The following is a 15,090-nucleotide window of genomic DNA, read 5'->3' on the forward strand; positions in this document are numbered from 1 at the left end:
GCCTCCCAAGCTTTTAGAATCAAACCACAAGTGCTTACTCTAGCCTACAAGGCCCTGTAGGATCTGAGGCCTCACCCCTCCCCATCAGCCCCCCTCTCCTCTCTCTCTCTCCTTCCACCCCAACTCACCTGCTCCAGCCACTGTTGGAGCAGTTTACCCTTGCTGTTCCTTCTGCCACTTTTCCAAATGGTGGCCTTGGTTTATTTTTCTACTGCTGCCACTGGAATGTCTGCTGCATAAAGCAAGGATCTCATCCATCTCGGAACCATCGTATCTCCAGGCCAGAACAGGGCCTGACACATACCAGGTGCTCAGCAAATGTGGAGTGAATCAAACTGAGGCTGCATAGGGCAGCAGCACTGAACCTGGAGCAGGAAGACCCAATTCCCATGTGAAATGGGCCACTTACTGGTAGCAGGGCTTCTCTTCCCTCAGGTGCCTGGACTGCAAGATGGGGAAATTAAATCTGTAACCTACCTTCCTCACAGGGTTATTCATAAGACCAAATGAGTGAAGGCACGCTTAAGCACTTTTGTAAACCACACGGACAGCATTGTATTATTAAGTGGCGCAAGAGAAGGATCTTTCTCAGGGCCCCACACACCAGTGGATAAAACGAAGCTGCTAACCGAGGCACCCAACAGAAGCCTAGGGACAAAAAGAAGAGATCTGAACAAGCAGCTTTACTCTGCAGTAGGGCTAAACACGAGTCATGAATTCATTTAAAGAAGTCAAATCATTTCAAAAGCTAGTAACCTACAAACTACGTTCTGAGGTCCTTGAAGTATATGGCATCGGGACTGATTTTGGTTTTTTTTTTTTAATTTTTAAAATGTTTATTTTGAGAGAGACTGTATGGGAGTGCAAGCAGGGGAGGAAGAGAGAGAGAGAGAGAGAGAGAGAGAGAGAATCCCAAGCAAGCTCCATGCTGCCAGCACAGAGCCCAGAGCAGGGCTTGAACTCACAGACTGTGAGATCGTGACCTGAGCCGAAATCAAGAGTTGGAGGCTTAACTGACTGAGCCACCCGGACACCCCAGGACTGATTTCCACATCTTCTATTGTGCTTGGCACAGAGGGATTTAGTACACATTTACTCAATTGGGAGTTGACATCCTACCACCGGCTTCCATCTCTCTTTGCAACCCATTCTGGCAGGGGATTGCACGTTCCTGGAGCGACCCTATAATAATACTGACATTAATATTCTACCGTGACAACTACTGTTTCCAGCTTGCAGTGACCTTCTGAAGTTGACAAGCCTGGTAGTATGCACATACTTCAATTTATTCACTCACCAATCATAAACAGGATATAAAGTATATAAATATAATACGTAGTACAGGTGAAGCCCAAATAATGAGAGCTAACATTTATCAAACAGGCCACACACTTTAACGTATTAGGCTCCAACGAATCCTCACAACAGCCATACATGGTTGATACTTTCATTATCCCCCTTTTACAGGTGGGGGAACTGCAGCACAGAGATGGAAGTAAATTGCTCAGTGGCACGCAGCTTGGAGGTGGCAGAGCTGAGATTGAACCCAGACAGCCTGATTCCATGCTTTTAAAACCAGTAGCTTGCAAGGAGAGTTGCACAAGAACACTGAAAGGGCCTTCAGATACTATCTAGCCTACTTCTTTCATTTTAAAGAGGAGGGAACTGAAGGACAGAGAAGTCGCCTTTTAAACAGTCCAGCTCTAGGGGCGCCTGGGTGGCTCAGTCAGTTGAGCATCTGACTTCAGCTCAGGTCATGATCTCACGGTTCATGGGTTCGGGCTCCGCGTCGGGCTCTGTGCTGACAGCTCGGAGCCTGGAGCCTGCTTCGGATTCTGTGTCTCCCTCTCCCTCTCTTTCTCTCTGCACATCCCCCACTTGCACTCTGTCTCTGTCTCTCTCAAAAATAAATAAACATTAAAAATTTTAAAACAATTCCAGCTTGGGGCGCCTGGGTGGCTCAGTCGGTTAAGCAGCTGACTTAGGCTCAGGTCATGATCTCGTGGTCCATGAGTTCGAGCCCCGCATCGGGCTCTGTGCTGACGGCTCAGAGCCTGGAGCCTGTTTCAGATTCTGTGTCTCCCTCTTTCTGACCCTCCCCCGTTCATGCCCTGTCTTTCTCTGTCTCAAAAATAAATAAAGGTTAAAAAAATTAAAAAAAAAAATTCCAGCTCTTTTTTGAGGTCCACACTTTGGATGGTATCTATTTAATTTTTTTAATGTTTATTTATTTGCCGGGGTGGGGGAGGCAGACTGAGAGGGAGAGAGAATCCTAAGGAGGCTCCATGCTGTTAGCACAGAGCCTGACATGGGGCTCGATCTCACAAACGGTGAGATCATGATCTGAGCCACAATCAAGAGTCAGATGCTTCACGGACTAAGTACCCAAACGTCCCTGGAAGGCATCTATTTAAATGAAGTTTTATGTAAGATCTTATCTCCTCGCCACTGGAAGAAAAGCCTCTAACCGTAGAAATCAGAAGAAACAAAAGAATACTCTGTGGCTTTGTAACAGTTATGGTTGAGAAAGCAGAGACATCAGGGTACAGGGGAGAAAATACAGGATTCACCTGGAAATGTGTCCAGCTCCACCACTTAATAGGTGTAAGATTCCCAGGCAAGTCATTCCCTTTTCTGAGCCTCAGCCCCATCTGTGAAATAGGGATTAGGTCACCACCTACCTGGCAAAGCCTCCGTGAAAATTAAATGAGATAATGAACCTGAAAAGTGCTTCTTAATCCTACACTTGCAAATAGCTACTAAGCTTTAAGCACGTCCCAAAAGACATAAGATATCTTTTTGCTCTGGACGGGCCAACAGGGTCCAAGTATTTGAAAATGACAGCTAACCTCAGCCATCTACAAGGACTTGACCTCTGGGTTTCCACCCCCAGGGCTACCTGTGCAGGTCCACACCACCTTCCCTGCTCTGCACAGCGTGGATAAGTAAAACTGGGGGCGGGGGGGGGGGGGGTGGTGTCACCAGGGAAGGAGTACACATACAGGCTGGAGCTCTACACACCTAAATCCCACCAGTCTCAAAGTCACCTCCTGGAAGCCTTGCCCACACCACCCCACATGCCTCCTAATGGCTTGTGGGACACTTACTATGTGCCAAGCTACTTGACAAATACTCTGTTTCACTGGCTTCCCACAGAGGTTCATTAACCCATTTTACAGAAAATGAAGGCTCAGAGATCAACTTGCCCAAGACGAGGCCAAACAATCACCAAATGGAGATGCGGGGTCTCCAACGCAGACACTCCCCATTTAAAACTGGACTCTTGGTGCCCATGTCAGGGGGCCCTAAGAATTCTCCCTCGCCCCATTTAGGGCACTTTCAACGTACCCACCTCATCCTGTTAAGCACTCTGAGCAGCAAGTGTTAGGAGACCCCTGGACAAACACTCGGCTGCAGCCTGAGAGGGAAAGGGACTGGCCCAAGGTCATACAGTGAACCGGGGCAGCGGTCGAGGTTCGGTCCCCAGGCTCTCGCTCCCCTGCCTCTCTCCAGTGCTGGGTCCCTGACCGCGGCCCCAGACGCCCCCGGGTGGCCCCCGGCCCCTGGCGGCCAGGTCTGAGGGTCAGGCCGCGCCTCCGCCCGAAGGAGGAGGGGCGAGGCCGCCCGGACGGCCGGAGGATGCCCGGGAGTCAGGGCAGAGGATGCTCCCTCTCGCCAAGCAGCAGAGCCAGGCGGCGGCGCCGGCGCGGGCCTCCGGGCGGATCGCGGGCGGCGGGCGCGACGGACCTGCCCCGGTGGCGCCCGGGCCCCTCCCGACTCACCTGAGGCGCGAGCCGACAGCAGGTGGCGGCGGCGGCGGCGGCGGCGGCGGCGGCGGGGGCGGCGGCAAGCCCCGGGCTCAGCCATTCCCCGCTGCCCCGGATGGGGAGAGATGGTCGCCGCTCACTTCCTTAGCAACCCGGCTCGGCGACCCACTTCCTTGGCAACTGGTGTCAATTTCAATAACTTTATTGGGACCCGAGCGGCGGACAGGGAAGCCGGCGGGGCGGGGCACAGTACGGGCGCTTAGCAGGTACTTCACGCGCCTCTGTCCTTTCATCCACGGAAGAGGTGTGGGACGTGGCCTGACCCCACCTGCCGGCCTCTCGTGCCTCAGTTTCCCCAAATGTAAGATGGAACTCACTGCCTCGGGCTCACCATGCGATTTCAGCCGCCGCTTGACCTTTCCTAAAGCGCTTTCACATCCGTTATCTGGCTTGGGTCCCCAAACCGCTACTGAGACTGCTCCCACTTAGGGTCACGCACTCAAGCCAAAAAAAAACCTTAGGAATCATTCATTTCTCTCCCCTCGCCTTCACGCCCTCACATGCGCTCAGTCACCGTATCTCTTAGTCTACCTCTCAAATATTTCTCCTGTCTCTCCACCTTTTTCCATCTTCAGTACCGCCGCACCATGCCAGGCGGGTCTCCCCGCCCCTCTAGATTGCCTGAAACGTCTGCTTTTACTCCTGTCCAGCCCTGCTCTGCCAAGCCATTTTTCCCCAAGGCTGCCAGAGTGATCACTTCAAAAGGTAAAACAGGGGCTCCTGGCTGGCTCAGTAGGTAAAACATGCAACTCTTGGTACCTGGGCAGTGAGTTCAAGACCCACGTTGGGCATGGAGCCTATAAATAAATAAACAAATAAATAGTAAACTAAATCATGTCATGTTCCTGGCTTAACATTCTTTGATGGAATTCTCACTGGTCTCAGAATCAAATCCAAAATCCCTACAAAACTGCTAAAAGTCTGTTCCAGCCACATTGGTTTAGAAGGCCAGATTCCAGCACCCCTCACAGTGCTCCCCCCACACACAGTAAGAATCCATGTGCCATCCCCACTAAACAGAAGCTCCATGAGAGCAGAGTCTCTATTTGCCACTACAGCTGCCATGCCTAAAATCCTGTCTGGTCTATAGTAGGTGCTCAGTAAATATGTGTTGAGTGCTGCATGAATGCTCTGAGATGCTCTTCCTCATCCCACACCCTATTTTTGCCTACGGTAGCAGGTATTGCTACTTGCCCCCCAGAACTTTTTTCCTTGCTCCTGAACACACAACTAGACTACATTTCTCAGCCTTCCTTGCAGGTAAGACCAATTTCCGGCCAATTGAATATGATGTGTACATTCTCAGACGTGACCCATAAAAACCTCCCATACACTGTTCACACTGTCTCTGCTTTAAAGTGAAGGACTTGGGGCGCCTGGGTGGCACAGTCGGTTAAGCGTCCGACTTCAGCCAGGTCACGATCTCGCGGTCCGTGAGTTCGAGCCCCGCGTCGGGCTCTGGGCTGATGGCTCGGAGCCTGGAGCCTGTTTCCGATTCTGTGTCTCCCTCTCTCTCTGTCCCTCCCCCGTTCATGCTCTGTCTCTCTCTGTCCCAAAAATAAATAAACGTTGAAAAAAAAAAAATTAAAAAAAAATAAAAATAAAAAATAAAGTGAAGGACTCCACTCTACACCTGGAACAAGTATAGGATTGTATGTTAACTAACTGGAATTAGAGTAAAAGCTTAGGGGCACCTGGGTGGCTCAGTTGGTTAAGCCTCCAGCGTGGGCTCGGGTCATGACCTTGCACTTCGTGGATTCCAGCCCCTGGTTGGGCTCTGGTCTGACAGCTCACAGAGCCTGGAGCCTGCTTCAGATTCTGTGTCTCCCTCTCTCTCTGTTCCTCCCCTGCTTGCTCTCTCTCTCTCTCTCTCTCTCTCTCTCTCTCAAAAATAAATAAACATTTTAAAAAATAAAAATAAATAAAAGCTTAAAAAAAAAAGTGAAGGACTCCAAGGCTTAGGAGATGAGTGAGCTGCAAAATGGAAGGAACTCCTTAAAAACCACTGGGGGCGCCTGGGAGTCTCAGTCACTTAAACGTCCAACTCTTGATTTGAGCTCCGGTTGTGACCTCATGGATTTGAGTTTGATCCAGGATCGGCTCCCTGCTGACACTGCGGAGCCTGCTTGGGATTCTCTTTCTCTCCCTCTCTGTCTGTGATTCCCCTGCTCGAACTCTTTCAAAATAAATAAATAAATAAATAAAATAATAATAAAAAAAAAAAAAGGGCAGCTGGCCAGGAAGCCAGCCAACCTCCATCACTTAAGGTGGACAAGAAAATAAATGTTTGTTGGATTCAGTGATTGAGATGTGGAGGCTTTTGTCACCGTAGTTAGCTGGTCCCAGCTAAGATACCTAACTCTGAATCACCCTCTGGGTCCCAGTTTACTTCTCTCCTGTTTACCTACCCTACTATCCTACCCACCGTTATTCAATACAGTAAAGTCAGTAAATCATGTTTACCCTATAAGGACTACAAATGCTATTTTCTACTGAATCAAATAATGTGTTTGTGTTTCACTGTGTTTATGTTTCATTTCTTCTAGATCTTTTGTGTTTTCTGAGGTTAAAAATTGCCTTGATTTTTTTTCTTTTTCATTAATATTCTTTATAGCTATTGTTATTTTCTAATAGGGTCAATAAATCAGGTAAATGCTTAGAATTGAATTTTCCAGATGCTTAAATACAACAAAAAGTCCATGAGTTTTGTTTTGTTTTGTTTTCTCCTGAAAACCTAAGCTCCAATCTAGACTGGTGCTCTCCAAACCTAATGCAGAACTGTCATACTTGGACCTTCCTACGTCTTTCTCCTAGATTGGACTCCCTGTTCCCTGGACCCAGTGTCTTCTGGTTCATGGATTTACTCCCTCATTTCTGTGTAGCACATCTTTCAGTATGGAAGGGTACATAGAAACAAATATGTTTAGCCCTTGTATACCTAAATATGTCTTTATGCTATTCTCACACTTGATTAATAGTTTAGCAGAGTATAGAAATCTAGGTTGACAAGTATTTTCTCTTGGAATTTTTAAGGCATTGCATGACTATCTTTTGGTATCTACATTTAAGACCCCTGACACTGTTCTGAATCCTGTTCCTTTGTCTATGACTAATTCTTTTTTTAATCTTTGGAAGCTTTTAAGCTGTTCTCTTTATCTCTAACATTATAATATTTGATAACTCCCCTCAGTGAGTGATTTTCCTCATTGTTGTGTTAGCTGGGTCCTTTCCATCTGGAGACTTGTATCTCTTTGTTCTGGGAAATTTTCTTGTATTATTTCTTTGATAATTTTCTCCTCCCTATTTTTTCCCCTCTGTTTTCTCTTTCTGGAAATTTTCTTAGAAGTTGAACCTCATAGACTGAGCCCTTAATTTTTTCTCATTGTTTTTCTCTTATTTTCCCTCTTTTGGGCTTTTGTCTTGTTCTGTTTTGTTCTACTCTCTGGGAGATTTCCTCAACTTTAGCATTCATCCTTTCTATGGAAGGATTCTGGACTTCTCTTTCAGTCATCAATACTTCCTTCTGCAAACTCTAGGTTATAACTCCCTCCCTGTTAAGTTGGTTACTACTTGCCCTTCTGTCTCTGTCTGCAAAAAGTTTGCTGAAGTTTCTGGACCATTAATATCTCCCTCCTGTACCATTAGCATTGTGAGCTGATGATTTCTTTTATTCCTTATTATCGGATGAGTGGGGTTCATATAAGTATCATCAATCCATCATATTTAACTGGGTGTCCTTTTTGCTTTATAATTTTCAAAAACAAACAGGTGGATAAAAGGGTATGAACAGACATTTCCAAAAAAAAGGAATAGAAAACATGGTTTTAAACATATGAAAAGATGCTTCTGCTCACTCATATTGAAGAAAATGAAATTTTCAACAACCATAAGATTTTGTTTTCACTTAATCAGAAAGAAAAAATACCTTTGATAAAACAGTGTTGATGCGAGTCTGGTCTTGATTCTGTCCTTAGCAAGCTGTAAAGTGCTATGTGGAAGAACAGGATTAGTAGTAGTAATAACAGTACTAAAGTGTAGGGTGACCAACTCATCCTGGTTTACACAGGACCTTCTTTGTTTTCGCACCAAAAGTCTCATGTCCCAAGAAAGCCCCCAATCTGGGCAAACTGGGGTGCCTGGTGAGCCTGGTGTGGCAGGACAATATTTTTGATATATTACTAGTATGTTCCCTTTCTTTTTCACAGTGAGACCCCTTTTCCATCCAACCTGGACTATGGGGCATTTAATGTTCAGGGAAGAATTATTTCAGCAGAAAAATAGAGATAGGACTTTCTGAGTCCCCAGATTCCTGGAGATGGGACTCAGAATGAAAGAAGTATTGACAAGTCAGAGCAGGGTTTCCAACCTCCTGATTCCAGAGATTTGCTAAGTTTGAGGGAAGAAATGGCAAGAATGCAACAAGGGGAATGAGCCCAATGGGGTAGTGACAAAGGGTCCTGTTATAGAAAGATCATGTGGACCAGAGCAGAGACACTTCCCTGCCTGCTGGAGCAAATTCCAGCCTAGAAATGATCTGGTCTAATTCCAGTGAGTTGTACTGTTCATCATAAGCAAAGGAAACCAACTCTGACTGATAGCAGCAGAAATGGGATTTATTAAAAGGGTAATGGGAAAAAAATCACCAGGAATTTTCTCAAAGTGGCCAGGAATGCGGGAGGCCAAGTCATGTGGGAGTATGTACTACTTGGCCAGGCTGGTGAAGACACTGGGTGCCCAGCTATTACCATGGACATCTGGCCATGGACACTGTCTCAATACCACTCTCACCCACCCTCCCCAAGACCCGGCTTCTTGGTCACCCACGTTCTGATTGGTCCAGCTTTGATCACATGTTTCCATCTCTTACCTGTAGTAGAAGCTGTAAAGGTAAACATCTGAACTTTGGGGCTTCTATGACAGCAGGAAGCTCTGCCTTTATTTACAAAGTGAGAATTCCCAAACTCTGGAAAGAGTTCTATTGGTAGGCAGGAGAAACATATCTCATTATGATCAGACATCCCCTTGCCAAGGAGCTCCATCAGTCCTCCCCTTCATCATTATGGAGTAAGGACGCCTCTCCCCAGGAGCAAGGATGTCACCCAGTGACCATCCAAGCCAGAACTAAGCCCACTGTGCCATGAAATTTTTCTCAGTCCTCATCTGTCTTGTCCTGTGGGGACATCTCATTTTAATGGTTGGAGACATCCCAATGTGCTGTGACAGAGGAGAGTACTGGATACCTAGGGATTTGGGGGCAGGAGGAGAATGAAGAAAGGGATCTGCTGGTACCTAGCATGGATGGGACTGAATGGATCCAGCTTGCAGTCTCCTTCCAAAGCAGGAGAAAGGTAAAACACAGCATGAACACTCATAGACAGTTTTATGGTGACCTCATCCAGGGAAAATAACTTCTGATGGACTCCCCACAGGGTTGACAAATGACAGGTGGCTTGGATCCTCTTGTGAGGGGAAAATCACCAAATTTTCTTTCTTCTCTTTGATATTCTAGAGTAGTACTGTCCAAAAGATCTTTCCACAGCGATGGAAATTTTCTATATCTGCAGTGTCTAATGTGGTAGCCACCGACAACATGTGGCTATTGACAGTTGACATGTAGCTAGTGCTCCTGAGGAACTGAATTTTATTTACTCAATTTGAATTAATTTAAGTTTATATGGACAGTGCAGCTCTGGGCTATGAAAAATCACAAGCCTAGATTGTGGGGTCCAGATGGTCTTAGGTTTGAATCCCAGCTCCACGTCTCATCAGATAGCTGAATGACCCAGTGCAAGTCACATTAACTCTCTGGGACTCAGTTTCCTCATCTGCAAAATGGGGCTATTAATGTTACTGGGCAGATTTGTTGTAAAGATTATTGAGGTATGGTGTGGGAAAATGACTGGCACTTAGGTGCTCTGTAAATGGTGGATCTCTTTCTTTTCTTTATTGGGTGAGGGCTATAGTGTCCTCCAGGGAAACAATAATTGCAAATTTCAATTTGTCAATGGTTTTTTTTTTCTTTTTTTTCCCTTTAATTTAAATTTTTTTTTTTTTTTTTTTTATAATTTACATCCAAGTTACATCCAAGGCATATAGTGCCACAATGATTTCAGGAGTAGATTCCTTAGTGCCCCTTACCCATTTAGCCCATCCCCCCTCCCACAACCCCTCCAGCAACCCTCAGTTTGTTCTCTATATTTAAGAGTCTCTTATGTTTTGTCCCCCTCCCTGTTTTTATATTATTTTTGTTTCCCTTCCCTTATGTTCATCTGTTTTGTCTCTTAAAGTCCTCATATGAGTGAAGTCAATGATTTTTATATTGCATTTTGAGAGTAGCTAAAAGAGAGGATCTTGAAAGTTCTCATTACAAGAAAAAAAAATCTTGTAACTAGGCGGGGTGACTAGATGTTAACTGGATTTATTGTGATGACCATTTTGCTACATATACAAATATCAAATCATTACATTGTACACTGGAAACTAATATAGTGTCAATTATACCTCAATTTTCAAAAAAAGACTGTAAAGGGAGTGATTTATTAGCATGCAAGGAGATGGCATCCCAGGGCCCCTTTCAGGAAGAAATAAGATGGCAGGCTTGGACCAAGGCCAAGCATCTGAGACACCCTGGATGGTTCTCACTTGGCTGAGTGCCTGGGTTCAGTTTGGATGAAGGCCTGCAACCTGAGGGAGGCTCTATCAGCTGAGAATCAAGCTAATGCCTTCTAAATTCCCATCTTTGATGTTTTATGAAGAAAGCCAGATGGAGTTGGCTGCTAGTTGCTTCTTCCTCAGGCCCTTAACTGGCTGTATGACCTTGGGCAAGTGAGTTCACCTTTCTGGACCTCATTTCCCCATTTGCCTCCTGGAGGGCTGCTGTGAGAATGGGTGGGAAACTGCTCTCCCAGCTGTAAGGCACCTTAAATCATGGGGGGGGGGGGGGGGGGGGGGGAACAGGGGCACCTGGGTGGCTCAGTCAGTTAAACATCAGACTTTAGTCAGGTCATGATCTCCCTCTTTCTCTGCCCCTCCCTCGCTCACGCTCTGTCTCTATCTCTCAAAAATAATAAATAAACATTAAAAAAAAAGAAAAAACCATAATTAAAATCTCAGAGCCCTAAGGAGGTCATAGATGTCTGGTGACAGAACTAGGACCTGAATTAAAGTCCCAGGATTGGGTTTTGTCATAGTTATTTGTATCATCTCTGCATAGCAACACACAACACACTATTAAAAAACATACTAGGAGTGCCTGGGTGGCTCAGTCAGTTAAGTGCCCGACTTCGGCTCAGGTCATGATCTCGCAGTTTGTGAGTTCAAGTTCTGCATCGGGCTCTGTGCTGACAGCTCGGAGCCTGGAGCCTGCTTCGGATTCTGTGTCTCTTGTCTCTCCCTGCCCCTCCCCCACTCACACTCTGTCTCTGTCTCTCTCTCTCAAAAATAAATAAACATTAAAAAAATTAATGTTGATATAATATCAACGTTCATATTTCACATTAGCAGATTTTTAAAAGCATAATACTCAATGTTGGCAAGGACAGAGAGAGGATTACTTTTATCCCCTGCTGATGGGATGAAATTGGCAAATTGTAAGGAAAATTAACACGATGACTAAGAACCATCTGAGTCAGCCCATTCCACTTCCAGGAAATCAATTATTATTATTATTATTCTCCTTCTTCTCCTTCTTCTTCTTCTCCTTCTTCTCCTTCTTCTCCTTCTTCTTCTTCCTCTTCTTCTTCTTCCTCTTCCTCTTCTTCCTCTTCCTCTTCTTCCTCTTCCTCTTCTTCCTCTTCCTCCTCCTCTTCTTCTTCTTCTTCTTCTTCTTCTTCTTCTTCTTCTTCTTCTTCTTTACATTTCTTTATTTTTGAGAGACAGAGGCAGCATAAGCAGGGGAGAGGCAGAGAGGGAGACACAGAATCCAAAGCCAGCTCCAGGCTCTGAGCTGTCAGCACAGAGCCCGACGCAGGGCTCGAACCCAAGAATCGTGAGATCAGGACCTGAGCCGAAGTCAGGCACTTAATCAACTGAGCCACCCAGGCGCCCCTCCAAGGAATCAATTCTGAGAAAATAATGAGAGATGCTCCTAAAGATTTAGACACTAACATGTTCATCCCAGCTTAATTTGCAATAGGGAAATATTGTGTCCAATATTAGGAGAATGGTCAGATAAACTAAGATTTGTCAGTAAGAAGGAACATTAGGTTGCCACTGAAAATGATGTTTTTGAAGTACATCTACTGATAAGGGGAAATGTTCATGAAAATAGAATTAGGGGAGAGATAGGGTATTTATATCCATTAGGAAAACTTTCTCTCTTTTTTTTAAAGTTCATTTATTTACTTTGAGAGAGAGCATGCATGGGAGGGGCAGAGAGAGAATCCCAAGCAGGTTTCACACCGCTAGAGTGGAGCTCAATGCAGGGCTTGAACTCATGAACCGTGAGATCATGACCTGAGCCCAAACCTAGAATCAGATGCTCAACAGACTGAGCCACCCAGGCGCCCTCATTAGGAAAACTTTCAATGTTCCATGGTGGTCACTGAGAAACAGTCTGTTACACAATCAACAGAATGAAAAGGCAACCTACAGAAAATATTTGCAAATCGTATCCAGTATATATAAAGAACTCCTATGATTCAACAAAAAACCAACTTGATTAAAAACTGGGCAAAGGAGGAGCACCTCAGTGGCTCAGTCAGTCAAGTGTTCAACTCCAGCTCAGGTCATGATCTTGCAGTCCAGTCTGTGAGTTCGAGCCCCGCATTGGGCTCTGTGCTGACAGCTTGGGGCCTAGAGCCTGCTTCAGATTCTGCGTCTCCCTCTCTCTCTGCCCCTCCCCCATTCACGCTCTGTCTGTCTGTCTCTCTCTCTCACAAAAATAAATAAATATGAAAGAAAAAAAACTGGGCAAAGGACTTGAATAGACATTTCTCTAAGGCAACTCTTCCTGCCCATGGGTCCTGTCCCCATGCTTTAATAAAATCACATTTTTGCACCAAAAATGTCTTCAAGAATTCTTTCTTGGCTGTCATCTCTGAACCCCATGAACCCCACCCTCCCTCCAAAAACTCATCATGATTACTGGCACTCTGAAAGAATGCCAGAAATGTAAGGGAACATTCTGAATCAACTCCTCACTTACAGAAGAGGAATGGCCAGAGTCTCAGGGACAACTGAGTGGTGGAGAACAAACCAGAGCTGGGGGGTTCCTGGACCTCAATCTGAGTTCTCCCTCCCCTCACTCCTCTGACTTCCCTCCTGCTCATCTGCTGAAGGTACAACTCCAACCAATGTTTAAAAATTCAGGAGGAACTGGGGCGCCTGGGGAGCTCAGTCAGTTAAGCATCCAACTTTGGCTCAGGTCATGATTTCACGGTTCGTGGGTTTGAGCCCCATGAAGGACTCTGTGCTGACAGCTCAGAGCCTGGAGCCTGCTAGATTCTGCATCTGCCTCTCTCTCACTCTCTGTCTCTCTCTGTCTCAAAAATAAATCAACATTAAACAATTTTTAATAAAAATTTAAAAGATTTCAAAAACGGGGCAAAGAAAGGACTTGAATAGACATTTCTCTAAATAAGATGTACAAATGGTCAGTAAACACATGAAAAGAAACTCAACATCACTAATCATTAGGGGAAATGCAAATCAAAACCACAATGAGATATCACCTCATACCCATCGGGATGGCTATTGTCAGAAAACAGAAAAGGACAAGTGTTGGTCATGATACGGAGAAAGTGGAACCCTTGCACACTGTTGGTGGGAATATAAACTGGTGCCAGTACTGTGGAAAACAGTATGGTAGTTCCTCAAAATATTAAAAATAGAGTTACCATATGATCCAGTAATTGGATTTCTGGACACACACCCAGAAGAACTGAAAGCAGGGTCCCAAAGAGATATTTGCACACTCATGTTCAAGCAGCATTAGTCACAACAGCTAAAAGGTGGAATCAACCCAAGGGTCCTTTGGATGGATCAACAAAATGTGATATAAACACACAATGAAACATTATTCAGCTTTAAAAAGGAAGGAAATTCTGGGGTGCGTGTCTGGCTCAGTGGGTAGAGCATGCAACTTTTGATCTCAGGGTCTTGAGTTTAAGCCCTACCTTGGGACTAGAAATTACGTGGAAGGGAGGGAGGGAGGGAGGGAGGGAGGGAGGAAGGAAGGAAGGAAGGAAGGAAGGAAGGAAGGAAGGAAGAAAAAAGGAGGGCAATCCTGACATGTGCTACAGCAGGATGAACCTTGAAGACATGATGCCAAATGAGTAAGCCAGACACCAAAGGTAAGTACTGCATGATCCCATGTACAGGAGGTACTTACAGAGACAGACCTTGGGGTGGTGGGATCAAGGGATGAAATGAGAAAGAGCAGATGAGATGGGGAGGGAGACAGATAATCCACAGAAGCAAGATGGTGGCCTATGGTAAGGAGACCAAGGGGAAGGCCACTGGGAGAGCTGAACGTTCCAGAAGAGACATTTATGGAGCATTTACAACAAGTCAAGAACATCAGGGTCGCCAGGGTGGCTCAGTCAGCTAAGTGTTTGATCTTGGCTCAGGACATGATCTCATGGTTTGTGAGTTCGAGCCCCACATCAGGTTCTCTGCTGTCAGCACGGAGCCTGCTTCGGATCCTTTGTCTCCCTCTGTCCCTTTCCCACTCTCTTTTTCTCCCTCTCTCCCTCCCTCTCTTTCTGTGTCTCAAAAATAAATAAACATTAAAAAAAAAATCATCCTTACAATCCCCTAGCATGAAGGCATGATTACATCACCCCCCTACAGATGGGAAAACTGGCCAAGGGGACAGAGTCCCCACGTGAGCCCAGAGCCCACACTCTCACCTCTGCACTCAGTCTGGTGGCCCCCAAGCAGGCCCTTCACTCTCTCAAGCCCTCTGCAGGTAATGAGCATGTCTCTAAGGCAGCAAGATTTAAAAAATGTTCTATTCCCCTCCTCCTCAGAGGCTGCCAGACTTGTGGACAGGAGACACAAACGCTTTACTCCGAAATGAGGTAAGGCCCACGGAAGCACATTCAGCACATTCAGTGATTGGCAAACCACGATAATTCTCAGTTACCCCTGCCCCTGCAGACCTGCCCCTGCCCGCAACTCTCTGAGGCCTCCTCCTCTCCAACGGAACAGGCCCCAGGCTCCTCCTGTCACTGTTGGTGGGTTTCTTCTCTTGTCTCTCTGGCCTGGCTCTACCAGCTCACAGGCCTCTCTGTGCCTTTGTTTTAGGGGCTCTCCCTGCCAG

General features: G+C 45.9%; 1 protein-coding gene across 3 annotated transcripts in view; it reads right to left on the reverse strand.

Annotated features, from left to right (window-relative positions):
* The window catches only part of KIF3B (kinesin family member 3B), a 41,406-nt gene extending 37,499 nt beyond the window's left edge, over positions 1-3,907 (reverse strand). For all 3 annotated transcript variants that reach the window (XR_007461937.1, XR_007461936.1, XM_049650016.1), the window contains exon 1: positions 3,783-3,907. The gene's annotated coding sequence lies outside the window, so the exon portion shown is untranslated. The remainder of the gene's footprint in view (positions 1-3,782) is intronic.
* Between the last annotated feature and the right edge of the window lie 11,183 nt (positions 3,908-15,090).

Source organism: Panthera uncia, assembly GCF_023721935.1.
Source record: "Panthera uncia isolate 11264 chromosome A3 unlocalized genomic scaffold, Puncia_PCG_1.0 HiC_scaffold_11, whole genome shotgun sequence".
Classification (NCBI taxonomy): domain Eukaryota; kingdom Metazoa; phylum Chordata; class Mammalia; order Carnivora; family Felidae; genus Panthera; species Panthera uncia.